Source organism: Theobroma umbraticum, unplaced genomic scaffold, assembly GCF_002168275.2.
Source record: "Theobroma umbraticum cultivar Fairchild unplaced genomic scaffold, ASM216827v3 scaffold_106.0, whole genome shotgun sequence".
Lineage (NCBI taxonomy): Eukaryota > Viridiplantae > Streptophyta > Magnoliopsida > Malvales > Malvaceae > Theobroma > Theobroma umbraticum.
The window spans coordinates 1,798,135-1,818,392 of record NW_018397276.1 but is presented as its reverse complement, the minus strand read 5'-3'; the positions used below and the strand labels follow the sequence as shown (position 1 = coordinate 1,818,392).

At 32.8% G+C, this 20,258-nt stretch overlaps 1 pseudogene; it reads right to left on the bottom strand.

Annotated features, from left to right (window-relative positions):
* Window positions 1-18,323: 18,323 nt before the first annotated feature.
* Window positions 18,324-18,912, bottom strand: LOC149526368 (uncharacterized; annotated as a pseudogene).
* Window positions 18,913-20,258: the final 1,346 nt, after the last annotated feature.

Below are 20,258 nucleotides of genomic sequence, written 5' to 3'. Positions count from 1 at the left end.
TATTTGGAGCCTATTTAAGGGGCCTTTTTCAGAGATTTTAGGGTGGAGGCAGCAAGCAACTATTCTAAAGATTTGAAGCCAAGAAAAAAGCAAAAAAACAAGAGAATTGGAGGGAGAATCAATATCACAAAACTCTAACTATTAGTTTTCTCTCTTAGTTTTATGTTTTTCTTATTTTCTTTGACTTGGATTCATAGCTAAATTTTTTTGGATATTGTCTTTATTAGATATTATGAGCTAATTTATTTTTCTAGGAGTGCAATTGAACTCACATGTAATCTAAATTTTTAATCTCTTTCTTGCTTATTTTCAATGGGATTTGAATTGTTTATTCCAATTTGTTCTTAATGCTTTTAAATTGATTAAATTGATTTAGGAACCTAAACAAACTTGGGAAAGGGAGTTTATTGTAAACTAAAATTGGGATAGCATATGATCATATTACTTTATTTGCGTATAGGATAGAGATATACCTATAGGCCATATGTAGCCAGATTAGAGCCTGAACTTAATGAATCTATTTTAATTTCAATTCACATAAGGATATAGTGTTTTGGTTAAAATAGATATTTTTATAAGATGAGTCAGGAGACCCTTATAAATAATTTAGGACTCTAGGTTAGCAATTCAAACCATTGAAATAAGTTAAGGCAGAGGGGTAAGATTTAGATGAAGTGTGAGGGATATTGTAATCCTAGGCTTGTTTGATTTGCTATTTGCCCAATTATCTTGTTGCTTTAATTTTTAATTAAATTAGTTTTAGTTGCGTAATTTTTAGTTCAATTAGAATTCAGATTTTAATTATTTGAATAAAATTAAATTGTTCTAATTTTAGTACTTAGTAAAATTTTAGATCAATTCCCTGTGGGATCGATACTCTGCTTGCTAATATACTATCTATTCGATACGTATACTTACGTAGTAGAATTTTAACTGACATAAATTTCAAAAGTCTAACCATACAAGTAATGCCTCCATATCTTCAAGGCAAATACTCTCACAACCATTTCCAAATCATGTATGGGGTAATTTTTCTCATGTCTCTTAAGCTGTCTCAACGTATACATAATCACATCACCATATTGCATTAACACACATCCAAGTCTTACTTGTGATGCATTGAAATAAACTGTATAACCCCCTATACTATATCGTGAACTCAACATTGGAGTTGTGCTAAGACAATTCTTAAGCTTCTCAAAGCTTTCCTCACATGAGTTTATCCAAATAAACTTCACACCTTTCTGTGTAAACTTAATCATGGAGCAACGATCTTGCAAAAATCCTAAACAAATTTCTTATAATAATTAGCCAATCCTAGGAAACTTGGTATCTCAGTCACTAAAGTAGGCCTTGACCATTTCTCTGTGGCCTCAATTTTCTTTGGTTCCAGCTTGACATTATCCTTAGACACTATGGCCCAAGAAGCTAACATTATCAAACGAAAACTTGTAATTGGAGAATTTGGCATACATTTGATGCTCTCTCAATGTTTGGAGCACTATCCTCAAATGCTACTCATGCTCCTTCCAACTCCTCAAGTATATCAATATGCCATCAATAAAGACTACCACAAACTTATCCAACTGGAGCATTTGTAAGCCCGAATGACATCATCAAGAACTCATAATGCCCGCACCTAGTACAAAAAGCAGTCTTAGGCACATCTTCTTACCTAATCCTCCACTGTAGCCTAATCTCATATCAATCTTTAAAAACCATCATACTCCTTAAAGTTAATCAAATAAGTCATCAATGCATGATAAAATATACTTATTCTTCACCATTGCCTTGTTCAATTGTTTATAATCAATCTATACAGAATCTCATTGACCCTTCCTTCTTCTTCACAAATAACACCAGTGCACCCCATGGTGACACATTAAGACAAATGAAATCTTTGTCTAATAGATCCTTTAGCTAATACTTACCTTCTCTGAGCTCTGCAGGTGCCATTTGGGATCATGGGATAGATATTGGGCTCGTACCTTGTTTTAAGTCAATGCAAAGCTCTATGTCTTTGTCTAGAAATAAACCTAGCAACACTTTAGGAAACACATCAACGAACTCCCCAACTATTAGCATGTCTACCTCGTCATCCACCACCATCTAGGTGTCCTTAACTATCTCCAAGAATCCTTGACATCCAAGACCAACCTCTATACTACTTATTACCATAATATGATCCCTTTGGATGCTAAAAGGCATCTCCCGAGGTAGTTGAAGTGTACCACCTTACAGTGGCAATTAACACTAGTGTAGTTAGGTGACAACCAGTCCATGCCTAATTTCACATTAAACTCCAACATGTCTAGCAAAACCTAATTTGGAAAAATGTATTTTTCTCCTAATTTAGACCATACAATTTCTATACTTATGTCCTGCCATAAACACCTCTCTTAAAGGTATGTGATAACTCTATTATATAGAGTTATTTTGACTCAATTTGGGAGCTTAAGTAGCTAGATCTTTGAGATTTTATGTTCGAATTTTAGCATTATAGGTGTTTTTTTTAGTTTAAGTTTGATTATTTGTTAAGTGATTAATTTAAGTTATTTTAGTTAAATTTAGGTTATTTTATTTTAAATTACTTTAAGAGTAGTTATTGCTAATTTCTCCTATGGCTTTTGTAGGAAATTGATGAAAAAGACTCATTTGATGAAAATCAGTGCAAGTATGGTGATAGCTTCATTCGTATATGTTTCAATATTTTGACCATATCTCTTTCTAAAAAACTCCAAATGAGGTGATTCTTTGACCAATCAAATTATAAGAAGAAGGGAAACAATTTTTATGTTCACCAATTGGCCCAGTTATGATTGGATCATGGTCAAAACATTTGTCAATTCGGACCACTGCAGCAGGATGAAAGACTGAACATGATGCAGTATTTGGAGCAATCTTTCATCCAGAAGTCCAATTGATGTGATTTTTAATCCATTAGAAAGTTAAGAGACAGGGATAAAACTTTTATGTTTACTACTTTGCCCAGTTCTTAACATATCAGGGTGAAACTTATGTGTTGAAGTTGATAGACTGCCACAGTGCTGGGAGAACAAGGCTGCAGCGTTGATGAAAGGAAGCACACATACAAATTCCAAGAGCTCACGACCTGCAGCGCTGGAGAAGTAGCGCCGCAGCGCACGCACTTCCCTAAAAAAATAAAGGACATTAACGGAATTTCGTAAAATTAGGTTATTTGGAGCCTATTTAAGGAGACTTTTTCAGAGATTTTTGAGGCAGCAAGAGAAGCAGCAAGAGAGGCAGCAAAGGAGAAGCCAAGAACTATTTGGAGATTTGGAGCAAGAACAAGCAAGGAAACAAGAGAATTGAGAGAGAATCAAGATCATACATCTCTAACTATTAGTTTTCTCTCTTACCTTTGTGTTTTTTCTTATTTTCTTTGACTTGGATTCATGGCTAAATTTCTTTGGATATTGTCTTTATTAGATATTATGAACTAATTTATTTTTCTAGGATTGCAATTGAACTCACAGTAATCTAGATTTTTAATCACTTTCTTGCTTATTTTCAATGGGATTTGAATTTTTATTCCAATTTGTTCTTTATTCTTTTAATTGCATGGCCACCAATTAAATTGATCTAGAAACCTAAACAAACTTGGGAAAGGGAGTTTAGTGTAGACTAAAATTGGATAGCATATGATCATATTAATTGATTTGCGTATAGGATAGGGATATACCTATAGGCCATATGTAGCCAAATTAGAGCCTGAACTTAATGAGTTTATTTTAATTTCAATTCACATAGGGATATAGTGTTTTGGTTAAAATAGATATTTTTATAAGATGAGTTGGGAGACCCTTATAAATAATTTAGGACTCTAGGTTAGCAATTCAAACCATTGAGATAAGTTAAGGAGAAGGTAAGATTTAGATGAAGTGTGAGGGATATTGTAATCCTAGGCTTGTTTGATTTGATATTTATTGAGTATTTATTATTTTGATTTTTCTTAATTTAATTCTGCTATAACTTAGTTTGATTTGATATTTTTGATATTGTTTGGATAGATTAATTTGCAATAATTTTAGTACTTAGTAAACTTTTAGATCAATTCCCTGTGGGATCGATACTCTACTTGCTAATATACTGTCTATTCGATACGTATACTTGCGTAGTAGAATTTTAACTGACAGTATGGTGACTACCAAATCCTTTTCTCTTTTTCCCCAACATTAAATTCGTAACTAGGATTTCCATTTATACATTTCTATAATATGTCAATGGCCTTGCCATATACCTAGTCATATATTAAGCCTTTACCTCACATTGGGCTTTCTTATTAGGACATGGCTCACCAATTTAAGTTAGTTATTCAAATTATCTTTTTTGTACAATTTCTCATGTCCTAATCACAAGGTATCTACCTTATCATATATCAAGTAGGCACATTTTAGTCTTTTATCAGCTAACCAAGCCTTTGAACTTTCCATAATATTAAACACTTGCCTACCTTTTAAGGAAATGTGTACTCCAATCATTAGAATCATTAACATAATTCTAATACCTTACATATCAAAGGCATTATCAAAGTATTGTGTATATCTCATATGCAAAAATCCATTACTAATTAGCATTAGTCCCCATATTTAATGCCATAACCAACTATCAGTGATTATTTATGTCACCACCTAAGGTTGTACTCAGCCTAAGGATCATCATCAAGCATAGATGTTGTTACCTCTGATTGTCTATGCCTAAGCATTTCTAGTAGTTTTACCCCTTCTTGAGGTCATTAAAATTTAAACACACGACTTTGTCTTTGTCTCGCTAGGAACCTCTCACTCCATGATTTTCCTTAATCATGGTTTAAGTTCTAAATCACCCTTTCGCCTATATTAGCACACATTAGACATGGTTTCCAATTACAAGGAACATCAACTCATCACAATCTCAACTACAGAAGGACAATTTCCACATGTTTGCCAGTTGGCGTTTCCACCCTTGATGGTTTTACGGATGAACTACACCTACCATGGCCTCTAACTATGGGCATAGATGGCCTAGTAGTAAAATCCATGGGAGCATCTGGCTCTACCGCATCTACCACGACCTCTTTCCATAGGCATGCATGGTCTTACCATAGTCTTCTTGAAAGCATCTAGCTCACCACATCTTCCACAACCCTTAGCAGTGTGCGTTAGTGGTCTAGTTGTTGTGTCTGCAGAAGTCTCATGCTCTACTACATCTCTAGAATCTACTCGAGTTTCAGATGATGTACTCATCAAAGCAAGAATATACCTACATGGTAAATTCATTTCATGTGCCTCATGACAATACTAGACACATATATGGGTGAACTCAATAGGTTAAAACTAAACTTAGAAGACAAACAAAGAATCATATGCAAGTCTCTCGTTTTCGATTTGTACCCAAATACACAAAGCAAAAGCAAGATTCTCACATACAACCTCAACACTCTACGACACGACAAAAAAAAATTCTAAGACTTATTCAACTTATAGCTTTGATACCAACTTTGTCACATCCCAATTCTGAGACATGATCGACACATAGACCTATGTGGGTATAGCCCACTATGCCCAAGCAAGCTTAAATCAATAATGCATGAGCTAATCATCCATTGCATTTAGAGCATTTCCATTTACAACTAAGGATATGCAAATAAACAATAAAGTCCACCACATTATAGAATTACTCAACATAAGTGTGGTTTCAATCACATTTCATATTGTCATATCCCATTTTTGAGACATGACCAGCACATAGACCTACGTGGGAATACGCTACTAGGCTGAAGCAAGCCTTAACCAATAATGCATGAGCTTGTCATCCATTGCATTCATTTACATTCCCATTCACAAACAAATCAACATCAACACATCATTACGAAACTTCTCAACATAATGTGTGGAATTTCATTCATTCATACATAAAATATACAAGTAAATCAACCCTCTCACATCATTATGTAACTTATCAACATAATGTGTGTTCTCTATTTCATGCAATATCAATATTAACAATTTTATTAGTTGTGGTCCGGCACATAACCCCGTGCCCATATTATGCTGGTCCTTTCACCATAGTCTCAACATTTTCATATGTACCCATCTCTTGGGTTTAACACAATATTCACAATGAATAATAAATAAGAGTACATTAATACTTATTACATAATGAAGTACCATTCAACTATTAACATTTAAAAGACTAGACTCAAAATATTACATAGTGTAATGACACTAGAGGGCTAAAAGGAAAATTCTATCACACCTACCAAGTATGAGATGGGCCACTACTCCAAAAATTGCCTAGCTAAGTAAGCTACTAATTTGTAAAACAAAATAGGGGAACATAACAAGTGAGTTACCAAGACTCTATGAGTGAATACAGGGAAAGGGACAAGCCAAGGTGAAGAGTTTTTGCAATAAACAATTCTTTACAAAAACAACATGATAAACATATAAATTCTTTCGATTATTTAATCAACTCATTTCAACCATTAACATAACTACATTTGGAACTTAAGATGCAATAAAGAATTAAGAAGCATTTATACGTTTACTTACAAAAGATTTGCAAAGAGAAAATGGGAGAGTTCCTAACATCAACAATAGTACTTTATCGTCAATAGTGGATTAAATCCTTATACAACCCTGACCTTGGGTTTCACCTCCCACTTTGGGATTTGGGAAACATTATGTAAGTTTTTCCACTCGATAGTTTTATATCAACTTCTTAATGTATGAATAGACATTAGATTATTAAAACAATATTTTGAAATTTTGAGCTTTCTCAATGAAAAAATTGGCATGTTCACCTCAATATCGCAATTACAAAGTGTGTGGTATGAAGCCCTACATTTGGCCCAACCATCTGCATGATACGACACCCCACATTTGGCCTTAATATTTGTGCGGTACGATGCCTGACATTTGGCCCTTACAATGTGTGGTATGACACCCCACATCTAGCCCTTTAAACACTTGTGGTATAACACCCCACATTTGGCTCTTTAAATAGTCATAACATTATTTTACACACGTTTAAGGCATTATCAATACATAACATTCATCAAGTAAAATTTTAATAGTATTTGTATTCTAGCCTATACATTCAAAACACAATTTCATTGGTGGGTTTAATTTCATCCACTTAATACAATCAAATAGTGGAGACTTACAAATCTACTATTATATCTTTTACTTATGGCCATTACACTGTCCACATTTAATAATCTAACGATGGAGAATTACTTATCCACTCTCATAGCATGTAGTTGTGGGCATTTTATCTTCCACATATAACAATCCAGTGTTGGACACTTATTTACTCTGATCTTTTTCTTTTTTACTTTTCGTAAACATTTCATCATTCATAAACACAATCTCTTATGAATGTCTGATTACCCACACTAGACATATAATCTTCAAAATGAAGATTAGAATAAAAATGGGTTGAGAGAGCTTAGAGTTTTAGGAAATACCTTGCAAAATGGTTAAAGGTTGAAAACCTTCGATTAAAGTGATATATTTATAATTTGAGCAGTAAAAATATGCTTTTACCCCTTTTTATTTCTATGAAAACGGCATTATCTATTAATAGATCAAGGCTATCTATTGAAACATGGGCTTTAAAGTCCTTTTAAGTACTTTTTGGTTGCTGTCTATTGATAGATGAAGGCCATCTATTGACAAATTTGGCTATCTGTGGATAGATCTAGTCATTTATCAATAGATGTTCTTTAAGGTAACTTTAAGAAGACCTTTTTCGATTGTATATATCGATAGATGAAGAACATCTATCAATAGATAGGCTCTAGGAAGCCAAAAATACACCTTAGAAACATGTCCAATTACACTCCTTTTAGCACAAAACTTTATAAATCATCCTAATCCATTAAAACATTCATTTTTTCCAAGATCAAAACCTACTTTTAAATGTTTAAAACATGAAAACAACATGCTGACCTAGGGACTTCTTACTCAGCGTCATGCATGAAGGTGGGATTTCACACATATAAATATTCACAATTTCATAACAATTGTGGTCCAACACACATCTCGTGCCTATATTACTATGGTTGATACACCATAGCCCTATTAAGTACATGCACCCATATTTGCGCTCAACATAATGTGTAAAAGCATAACTAAATATGAGTATATCAACATTATTCACATAATCAAGTTCTTTATCAACATAACAATTCAAGGACTAGGCTCGACACACTGAAGAGTGTAATGACATTGAAAGGTTGAAAAAAAGGCTTTACCATACCTACCTCAAATGAGGTATGCTACAACTCTATAAGTCGCCTATCTAAGCAAGCTATTAATCTGAAAAAGAAAATGAAAAATAATGTCTAAGTCACAAAAACTCTAGAATGGATACGAGGAAGGGGACAAGCCAAGGGGAAGAGTTTTCATATAAATTATCAATTTGTAGTAAGTATGCATCTTTGCATAAACATTGATTTCTCATTTAAACCTTGGAAACGAATTAGTTGTAAATCTAACAAGTATCACATTTCATAAATACATTTATGAGATAAAAGATTGAGCATGTATGGAATCATAGGCATGAAAAACAAGGACATTACACCTTACATGTATTAGTTCCCTTGTAAGGGCTAATACCATAATTTCAATCCTACTCTTTGGCATACAAAGATTCGTACTCGAATCATATAGAATCCAATTCTAAGGTCGACCACATAGCATTTTCCATTCATAATTAGTGAATAAATAGTGATTCCTAAAATGGGGTTCAATTCAACACAACATTATACACATATTATGTACAAACAATGCATTATCTAACAAGTAGGTGGAATTTCCAATCACTAATACAACCATTCTTGCAAGAACATCAATGCCACGATCTATGGTCTCTCACACCCACCCTATATACCATGTCAATCACTATGCCTTAATGGACCAAGACCCTTCGCCATCACCCTATATGCCATCTGTCGCATTGTTATGACAGACTATGGCCTTTTAGCTTTACCCCGTTTACCATCCATGCATCACTGATGATAAGTTTAGGGCCCTTCGACTTCTTACATATGCATCAACCTCTCCACACATCATCCACACAATAGTACAACCATTAAATATTTCAAATATAATATTTACACATTAACTATATCAAATAAACCATTCACAATCACAAGTATTCATAAATCAATGGCCAATGTCATGCACAATCAATAAAGCTAATATGCATATAGGCTATTATCATCAATATTTCTAGATCAATATCAATCAGGGGATATCATTTCTCCATACACATCACTTGTTGTTTACAAGTCATTTCACCTCTATCATATCATGGATGGATATTTTGAAAAGAAATCATTTGAAAAGGATTACCCTTTTTGTTAAAAACTAGTACATAGTAATATATTTACTTACATACTAGATAGTGTTAGCTTTATCAGGTTCAAAATTATTATAGTTTTGAAATGACAAAAGTGATCAAAATTTCTTCAATGATCTTTGAACTTCTTTGAGTGATCCTTGAAATTGTTTGAAAAACTTTTGAAGTTGTTTGAAAATGTTTTTAAACTTAATTTATTAATGTTAAAAACTCTCATACATTTGCCTTTGAAGTGCATAAGTGTTTCCATGTGAAAAATAATCAAAATTGCTTAAATGATCTTTGAACTTGTTTGAAAATTTTTTAAAGCTATTTGAATGAGTTTTTGAACTTGTTTAAATAGTTTTTCAGCTTTTTTTAAATAGGTTTTAAAGTGGCTAAGTGTTTCCATGTGAAAAGTTCCAAAATTACTTGAATGAGTTTTGAAAATTGCTTTAATGATTTTAGAACTTGTTTGAATAGCTTTTAAGCTTGTTTTAAATTAGTTTTAAACCTCTCTTGTATTTGATTTTGAAATATCCAAGAATTTGGCATCAAATTGGGTTCAAAAAAAATTTCTATGTTTTAAGCTACAAGTATCGATACTTTGGCCAAAAATATCAATACATTTAAAATAGAATGGTTCTGTCATTGATACATTTGGTCCAGAACTAGCCGTTACACACGAAAATCAAAAGAAAAATGGCTACTTTCTTTACCAAACCTTCTCCAACAGCTCCAATGTTTCTCCAACTATAAAAATGACTTCTCCAACACATTTACAAGGTTAGAAGAGTGGAAAAAAACATTATTTGATCAAGAATCAAATTATATGAAGAAAAAGAAAAAAAAGGAAAGAAACCTAGCTAGACTTAGCAATTCACATTCTTCCACCAAGCTTTTAAGCTTTCTTGTGCTATAATTCCTTTATGTCTTCATTCTTATCTTTTGTAATCATTCTGTACTCATCACACTCTTCTTACATTATACTTAGCAAAACCCACTTTCTAGAGGTATCCTTGCTATTCAATTGCAAAAGAGAAAAGGTTGTGCCTTAGCCTTTAAAAGCCATTGTGAAGGTTGTGCTTATCCCTAAAAGGCATTATGTTGAGAGGATGCGCTTAATCCTTGAAAGACATGGTAAAGGTTATGCTTGAGCCTTAAAAAATATATGTTATAGTAGATTTGAAATTCCTTAGTGAGCTAAGGGAGAAGACGTAGGCAAGGAAGCCGAACCTCTATAAAAATATTATGTCTTCTCTCTTTATTTTTCACTTCTTGAATTTATGCATTTACATAAAGAAGTTATCAAATTTGCTCTTAACTTGTTTATTCCTTAATTTACTCTTCAAATTATTATTGACACACCTTGATGGAAAAAGAAATTTATTAAAATTATTTTTAACCTGACTTGATTGGAAGTTTGAGAAAATTTTACACTAGTGCATTTTGCCTAAAAAGAGTTTGAAAATTTATTTTCAACTTGTTTGGTCATTACTTTGCTTAAATTATTTTTAGCATATTTTAACGTGAAAACAAATTTGTGAAACTTGTTTTCAAACTTGCCTTCATAAAAAGTTTAAATTTGTTCAAAAGAATTTTTACAAAAGCAATTCACCCACCTCTTGGATATTTTTCTCATTATTATAGAGCTAACACTTCTTACAATTGGTATCAGAGCTGGGACTCAATTTCGTAGGTGTAACAGCCTTTGAGTGATCCTTGTTAGGTCTAAGATGTGGCTATGAACTCTATTGCAACAATTCTTGGTGAAGGGGAATCAATTGTAGACCCTCTTCCATTTAATGTGAGAACTACACTTATTGAAAGATTTGAATGAAGTTCTTTGTTCAAGCCAACAATTATGATGTTTGGAGCACAATTTTTTATGGTCCATACAAGCCAACCAAGAAAGAAAAAAAGGGGGATACAAATGACATAAACTTGATACAACCCAATGCTAAAGCCATGCACATTCTCCTTTGTGCACATGGGGATCGAGAATACAATAAAGTTTCCACGTGTGAAAGTGCCAAAGAGATTTGGGAGAAATTAGAAGAGTTGTATGGGGAAGCAAAGAAGGAAAAGGAATTAAAAAAAAAGGCTTTATGAAGGTCAATGCTCAACATGTGGTGAGGCAATTAAAGATGACGAATCAACTGAAATTCAATCCTCAATCCAATTCAAATCATGCCTCATTGCTCTTGAAGAGCTTAAGGTAAACTTATCACTTTTTAAAACCTTTTTCATATTCTTTTGGTGAATTGCAAAATGCCTTTGAAGAATTAGCTTGTGAATTTGAGAAAATGAATTTGAAATGCAAGAAAATGATTTCAAAACTTAGTGTTGAAAATGAGTTTTTATTGAAGGCAAAAGATGATTTGGAAAAAGAAAATAAAAATTTGAAAATTAATTTTGAAGCTTGCCAAAAGAAAATTGATGTTCTAGAAAAGGAGAATTTAGATGCAAAAATGAAGCTTGAAGAATTTACAAATGAAAAGCAAAAATTTCTCATGAATTCCCCATTTTTAAAGATGACTAAATGCAATTATTGTAAATTTTATGGTCATTATTCATGCACTTGTCCAATTCGAAAACATTTATCTTAGAAGATTAGACAAGTGTGGGTCCAAAAGGAACTATGTGCAACGAGACTAACTTTCAAGGATCCAAGGAAATTTGGATACCAAAATCAAATGAGAATGTCTCTTGTAGGTGTGCTTGAGCAAAGAGAAACAAAACTATTAAAGATTGAAAGCTCTCCAAATACATAAAGATAAGTAGGTGATTTCCTTACAAAAAGTCTTTCTTTGTCAAATTGTGAACTTTGATTGGTTGCTTTTATTTTGTTTTGATTGAATTGACTTAGCATGATTTCTCAACTTTGATTGGTTGCGTTATATTTTAATTTATTGATTATTTTCATGTTTGAGCATGATTTCTCAATATTTATCTTTTCTTATATTATGAAACAGCTGAAAAGTGGTTGGAGGCTTCAAGTTTTTAGTTTACTAATATAACATATTTATATAGTTAAACTAATTTGTAACCCTAAATTTAATAGTTGTATTTTAATTTAATTAAGTCTCTGTGAACTTAATTAATTTCTTACTTTATTTTGCTCTCGTTCAATTAAGTCCAACTTAATTAATTATCCTTATTTAATCCCAATAATGTCACTTAATGTGTGTGACCCATTAGGCTTCTAACATGTTGGCAATAAATATAAATCATAATCAAATATTAATTTGATAATTAATTTATATTTATAGATCATGTGCGGTATCCAACAATACATCATTACTACCCAAATATTAGAGAGTAAATTAAAGAATTTGACAAAGCCCTTCAATAATAAGCCTCTCAATGCAATACGGTTCTTTCATTAAATATCCTGAATATTTTATTAAGCATGGCTCGGTGTCTACTTACGATATTCCATATTAGTTCTCATAATTCATGACTAACCTTATGAATTTAGGAAATTAAGTTTTCCTTAAATTCCTCATGCTTTGGCCAAAGACTTTTTACAAGTTAATCAAGAATTGAGAACAAGTGAGATACATCCCCTCATATCAGTCGGGGTGATGAATCCTCTTTCGACCACTCATTCACCTTCGCATGCTTCATGGCATACCCAAAAATACTTTGTTTAGGCATTTGGTTACTTCCAAACCCATAGGGGTGATATCAAAGTATGTCATTCCCCATACAGGATGACCTGGTGTCTCAAGTCTAAGGACTAATTGCATTTCTATCACATGAGAACATTTTTCATAGACACTTGAGTAAAATACCAAATGGAGTTCTCATAGTGGGTCATATTCAGTGAACTTGTTCTTTAACAAACATTTACATGTTATCCTCAAGTATCCCATATACTCCAATCTATGAGATCAATTGCTTACTTCTCAAGTAAGGAGACTGAACATGTACTAGTTTTTGAGCATTGTCAATGCCCTATCTTGACAATACAATGACCAGGAACAATTTTAGGAACATGGCTTTGATGCATACTGATCTCATAATTATAGCAACTTTATAATTCTCTTACAAGGCCTTTATGTTCCATAGACTTCATCCAATTAGTACTTAACAACTCCTTATTATTGCACTAACATGAAGGGAAACCTCTATCACATTAAATTATGCGATTAAATGTGCATTAAATGACAACATATATTCCTTGGCCAATCTAATTGGTTCAAGAGCATATACCAACACAAGCCTCCAAAATTACAACTAAGTGTGAATAATCGTTTATCTTTGTTGATTTCATAAATTTCATTAGCCAAAGATTGTTGAAATCTCAAAATTTGTTCCTTCTCTTATCATTAAGATTCTCATCAAAATGGGTTGTGTTATATTATTTATGTTTCCATAATTTATTATGCAACTGGGAAGGAAATTAAAAATGTTTTCTTCTACATTCTAAATGTTTATCGAGAAGGAATATAGCAAAAGAAAAGCTAAAAAATTGGAATTTTTGTTTAGTTTGGTGATCAAAGCATGGAGGGAAAAGGAATAGTTATCAGATGAATCATCATATGGTACACTCCTTTTTTTGTTTCGATACATACCATATATACTATTACTAAGCATATGCGGTTTTCAAAATTGAAAAGAAGAAATGCATGTACAATTCTTTGCTTTTACCAAGTATATAGTGATCTTCTCGCACTGCAATTTCTTCATATATTGTTCATAAGTGAATTTAGTAGTTGCAATGTTAAAGATGCTATAAGCAAAAAGCATACTTCATATTAAAATAGTTATAATTGTCTGCATATTTTATCGATTATTTTTACATACCATTTTTACTTTATCCATTTTTTTAAAAGAAAAGTCCAAACTTACTTTCTTTTTCATTTTTGAACCTCTAGTTTTGGTTAAAATACTAAAAATGATCTCATACTTTCTTAAATTTTTCAAACAATTAAATCTCTATTATTCTATTGTACCAAATTGGACACTTAAAATATTATTTTTAATTAATTAAATTCTTATTTAGGAAAAAAATCTCATTAAAATTTGTTTTTTTATTTCATCAATATTTAAATGGCACTCACATAGTAAAACAAAAATTTTATGGACACTAAAATAATTGACTTTAATAGTTTTAATCTAAAATAAAAGCTTAGTTACATAAAAATATTTTATAAATTTATTTTGGAAAGGTACTTTTATTATTACAAAAATCCCATAAGCTTATTAATTTTTTGTTACAAAACTAAGCCATGTCTTGCGAAAGTCATGCACCAAACTTAAACTGCCCGTTCATTTTATTCCAAAGCCCATCCCCCAATTTATAGATTGAGATAAATAAGCACTAATTGTCAGCTTAGAGCAAGCTAGAAATCACTAATTGTCATCTTACATTTGGAAAGATTTGAATATTTTATAAATTTAATTGGGTAGAATAAAATAATGGAAGTTTATTTGAGAAATTTTTGGAAGATTACATAGGCTTTTTAATATTTTAGTAGTTATTTTTTACCTTTCTGTATTTCATATTAATTTTTTGTAATTTATTATAACATTAACAACCATTAAACATCAATATTATAATTTCTTTAGTTTTATAATATAAAATTTTAAGAATTTTAATATACCAAATATTAAATTCAATTTTATTTTGTTGACTACAAAATTTCTCAGTTTATCTGCACATGTAATTCTATTATTTTAGTAATCACTTATAAACTAAAATTAAATTAAATTTAATTTATTAAATATAAATTCGTAATTAATTGTAGGATCTGAGTTCTAAAATTGGAATTCGTTCAAGTTAGTTGTTGGGTCTTGAGGTGGGAAAGATCTCAAGGTTCTGGTGCTGTTTTCTTGGAGGTAGTGTTTGGGATTGTGGATATACTGCTTTTGTCTTTTTTAATTGTTTTGCAATTAAAAAACATTACAGAATTTGTTTAAGACAAATTTGTTGATGCAGATTTAGTGAAGTGATCATAGGAAAAGGAGCTGCGTACATAATTGAAGTACACACATTATACGGTTGGCTGATAAGGGAATATATGCTACCTCATATACCCTTGCTTGCAGCCAGTAGCCAATACCTTCTTTCTCCTATGATGCTTTTGAAAGGAGAAGAGAAAGAGTGGTGAGATCTTCAGTAAATATAGTATCTTTGAAAAATCAATGATGCATAGAAGAGATAAGGGAAGAATATGTGTAGAAATTTTCAAGGTCAGCAAGCTAGGGAAGGGTGATCCAACTTAGTTCACTAGCAAATTAGAGATCAAATTTTAGGTGGCATAATGCAGAACAAAAAAATTATCTAGGCTAGTGGATGTTAATGAATTAAAGAATAATATAATTTTTTTTCATTATATCTTAATTTTGGTTTTGATGTTTTCCCCAAAACAATCGTATGAAAAAAAATATAGTCTTCTAAAAATGAAGCTCCAGCACTCTTCTATTCTGTTGGAGCTTGGTTTTGTTGCTTTTACTATCTTTTGATGGATTCTGATTTGCTTCAAGTCGGGTTTTATCACTTTGGTCTCTCATATGAGCTGAGTTCATGAAGGGACAGATTAATGTGAGTGCTAGGTTTGGGCATGGAAGGGCTACTTAACTTTAAGTGACATGAGGGCACCTGCCTGGTTTTTATTGGGTGCCAATGGAGTTTACTATAGCATTCTCGAGAAAATTTTAATGTTTTTTTTCAAATGATTTTATTAGTCTCAGTGACCCATATGTCATTCTAAATCTCTTACTTATTGCAATAAACTTTTCATGATATAAGGATTGGTCCGGACATCGGAAACCTGTACACTTACAAAAGAGATTAAATAAAAGTCATCGGCAGTGAAGAACAAGAATCCTAACTCCTAATCCCAACCAAAATGAGTTTAGAACTGTTTGCCCCTAGGTTAAAAGAAAATTTCAGTGTCAATCATAGAAGACATGAAATCCTATGGTTTTGGTAAATTTTTGTGGGGTTTTCTTTACTGTGACGATGTGTTCTTGGTTCTTTTAGAATTTTTGTAGCTTTCTTTCCAAAAGTGAGCGTATTCAGAAAGGAAATGAGCAAATGCTCCCCTTTATGATGGTTCTGTTCCATTCTTAGCAACAGATTTAAATGGTTATCTTGCCAAGTATTTTGGAGCGTCGCTGTAACTTGTGTACAAGTGTTTTTGGTGTGTAGTGCAATAGCTCTTCTGGTATTTGTCTTTATTTTCTCCTTTTGGTAATATTAACTTTAATGAAGCTCAACCAGTCTTTACTAAACAGATAAGAATAGCAGAAAACGGGTCTGCTGGTCCAATAGGGCCTCTAAAATGATCATATAGATACAATACGTCACATTTGGTAGGTAAGGAAGAGGAGGTTGAAAAAAAGAGAATGTTTTAATCTAATTTTTAGGAATTAGGATACACTGCCTCCCTTTCTTAATATTATAGGCTAGTCATAAGATAAAAGGTTGTCTTCCTACTAAACAACCTAGCTTTTGTTTCAATGATAAGTGCAATATTCCTTACTTAAAGAGCTAAGTGAGAGTTTGTTTAAGAAATTAACGCTAAGGCATTTGGGCTGTGTAGCATTGAAAGAGTCTTTCCAAGACTATTTTCTATTGTGAGAAATGAAGAGGTGAAGGTTGCTGAAATGTGGAAGGAAATGGGAGTGGGAACTTTGATATTTGAAGACATCTTTATGATTGGGAGGAAGAATTGCTTAGAGAGTTAACGGAGTTGCTTAGAGATGTGTTTCTGAAGGACGAAAAGGATCATCTTCTCAGTAGAAAAAGAAGCAAATGCTGACTCGAATGAACCAAATCGTGGAGCATCGCATAGGGTATGGTTTGCATCTATTTAGAACTTTATTTTACCACTCAAACTTCATTGTTGCTTGTTGCTTGTGGCTTGTGGTGCTGAATTGTACACTTATCAAAGTATTTTTAGCTTCTTGGGGGATTACTTTTGATAATGAAAATATACTACGTTGGTGGTGTGGTCTGGTTGAGGTGGATGAGCATATTATCCTTCATTGTATGTTTTCTTTGGCGATATTGGGGTGGTATCTTTCAGCAGTGGGGCTTTCAATGGGTGGCAACTTTAAGGTTTTCGGTACTACTACTGTTTTATGAGGATTTAATACGACTAAAATGAAGATGGTTAGCTGTTGTGGGGTTACTAAGTGGTCGATTTGGCTTGCTAGAAGTGATTTGATGTTTAATGCCAAGAAGTAGGATGTTGATGAAGTTGTTTTTATAACTAAAATGAAGTCCAAATGGAGGAAATAGGATGGTGGAGGATGCCTTGGCTGCCAAAACCAGATGGGATGTTAGATCTGAGGTGAGGAATTTCATAGGTTCCATGTGGGGATGAAGGGCTGAAGTTCAATGTGCATGGCTCAACTAAAGGAAACTTCGTCCTATTGGAAAGAATACGCTGTGTGATACTTCTTTCTTACATCAATACTTCAGAATTACTAGAGACGTTAGGGTGCATAAAATGCATATGATAATGGGTAATACATATAGGATAAGAGAACATTGATGTGCCAATTGTATCTATTTTATATAACATATTATATGCATGCATGACCCAAACATCATGTAGAAGCATGTGAGGCAACAAGGTACGTCAACTTCTACTTCTGGAGCTTCGGTCTGTTCAATGAATTAATGCAAACTCTGTTGATTAAGAACACCATAATTTGGGAAATAGTGAAGGGACTTTCTCGTTTCTGCTATAATTTTTGCTTAATTGTGGCATCATGAAGGTCATATGAAATACTATATATGCTGAACTCCTTAATCAATCCACAGTTGTAGAAGTGCTGTGTGATGGCCTATTTGCCCTACTTCATTTTTTGGTCTAACTCAAAACGATTGCATGCAAGCGAATATATAATCAGAAAATTGGATGAAATAATCATTACCCAAAGTGGAAGCAACTTAGGTGATTTAGATAAAATCAAAAGTGCAAACAGATTCACGTTTCATTCAATCCCAAACACACCGATTAAGTTCTGGATAGATAGATAAATAGAGAAATTAACCATAAGCAAGCCCAACTGCTTGATGGATAAGTTCCCTGGACAACAGTGGCAGAGAGAAGAAGAAATTAAAATCCATCACACAGAATTCATACAATAATTCGTCTACTGAGAAGATCCCTAAACTAACAAAGTTTAGTGCAAACCAACCAGATAGATCAAATCCTCAAACGCCTTAATTCGTCTTCAGCGTCCCAAACAACTAGCTTATCGAGAATGTAATCATCGATCTCAGAGTTCAGGCCTTTCAGCCGGCGATTTCTTTCCCTAATTTCAGCAAATATCATGGGAAACGCCTTCAGACCTAGCTTGGCCGTCTGGGTCGCCACTACCTGCTTCACTATCTTATCCTTTTTCTTCTTATCATTAACGAGCTTTGGTTTGCCAACCTAAATAGAATTGCATATATCAAGAGACATAGGCCAAGATCAGGAAGAATTTTCCTGTAAATTATGAAACTACCTCAAACTTGGGTTTCCTTGCCCTGCGATGTTTCTTTCAGGAAACCTCGGGTCCAATTTCCCTTTTTCTGCCTACAAAATTCTTCATGCTTTGCCCCTTCGGCAAAGTCATGAGTCAACTTTCTAATTTCTATTGATAATTTAAATAGAAAAAAATCGAATTGTTTTCTTGAAAGATTCCAGGAGAAAAAGCTAATACCATAAACTGCTTGCTGAACACGTAGATAATAAAATTAAAACAGAGAAAATAGGAGAGAAAGTGACGAGAAATGCTAGTAAAAGGAGAACGCACTCATATAAGTCAACAAGAAAAAGGGCGGGCAGAAAGACAGAACTTGTTCAACAAGAAAGCATTCAATTATAAACAGCAAAAATACTTTTCATATTCATTTATTATATTTTCTTTTTGACCTTGGCTTTTTTCGTATAACCCTTGCATTATACATAGAAATCGCACGACTATCCTCCAAAGAAGCCAATTCTTCTAGATGCCTTCTTTCACTATTCCTTTTTAACCGCATAGTTGAAGCTCTCAGTTTGATGATGAGTTAAGTAGTGAGTCTGAGAGTGTGTAAAGAAATTGAGGTACGGAGTAGAAGGTTGGTTATTTCCCACTTGTAATTTGCTAATGATAGAAGTGAAAATTTGAAATTTGGGCATGATCTATTGATAAATGTTCTACATCTATTGATAGACTTGGTGGTGGGATTATGTCATGACCCACTTGGCTCTGCCAAGATTTCCTCAAAATTTTTGTTGTAGAAGTGAGATCCTTCATCAGTAATTATGGCTCTAAGTGTTCCAAAACGTGTAAAAATGTTCTTTTGCAAGAAGTTTATCACTACTTTAGAGTCATTCCTTGGTAATGCAACAACTTTAATCCATTTAGAGACATAATCAACAGCAATCAAGATGTATTCATTATTGAAGGATGGAATGAATAGATCCATAAAATCAATTTCCCACACATCAAACAATTTTGACTTCCAGGATGTTGTTCAGAGGCATCTCATGTCTTCTAGATATATTGACCATTGTTCGACATCTATCACATCCTTTAACAAAATTATGAGCATCTTTGAAAAGAGAAGGCTAGTAAAAACCTAATTCTAGAACTTTTACAAAGTTAGTTTCCCCCCATAATGTCCTCCATAATCAGATAAATGGCAATGAAGAATATATTCAAATTCTTCTTCAAGAACACACTTTCTAATGATTTGATCTCCACAATACTTGTAAAGAAAAGGCTCATCCTACATGTAGTATTTGACATCACATAAAAATTTCTTCTTTTGTAGAGAACTAAATTCAAAGGGATTAGTTTGCTCACGAGATAGTTCACAAAATCAACATACCATGGAAAATTTTTCTGCTTTTCTATATGAAACAATTGCTCATCAAGGAAGGTCTCATTGATCACTGTTGAATTCCCAG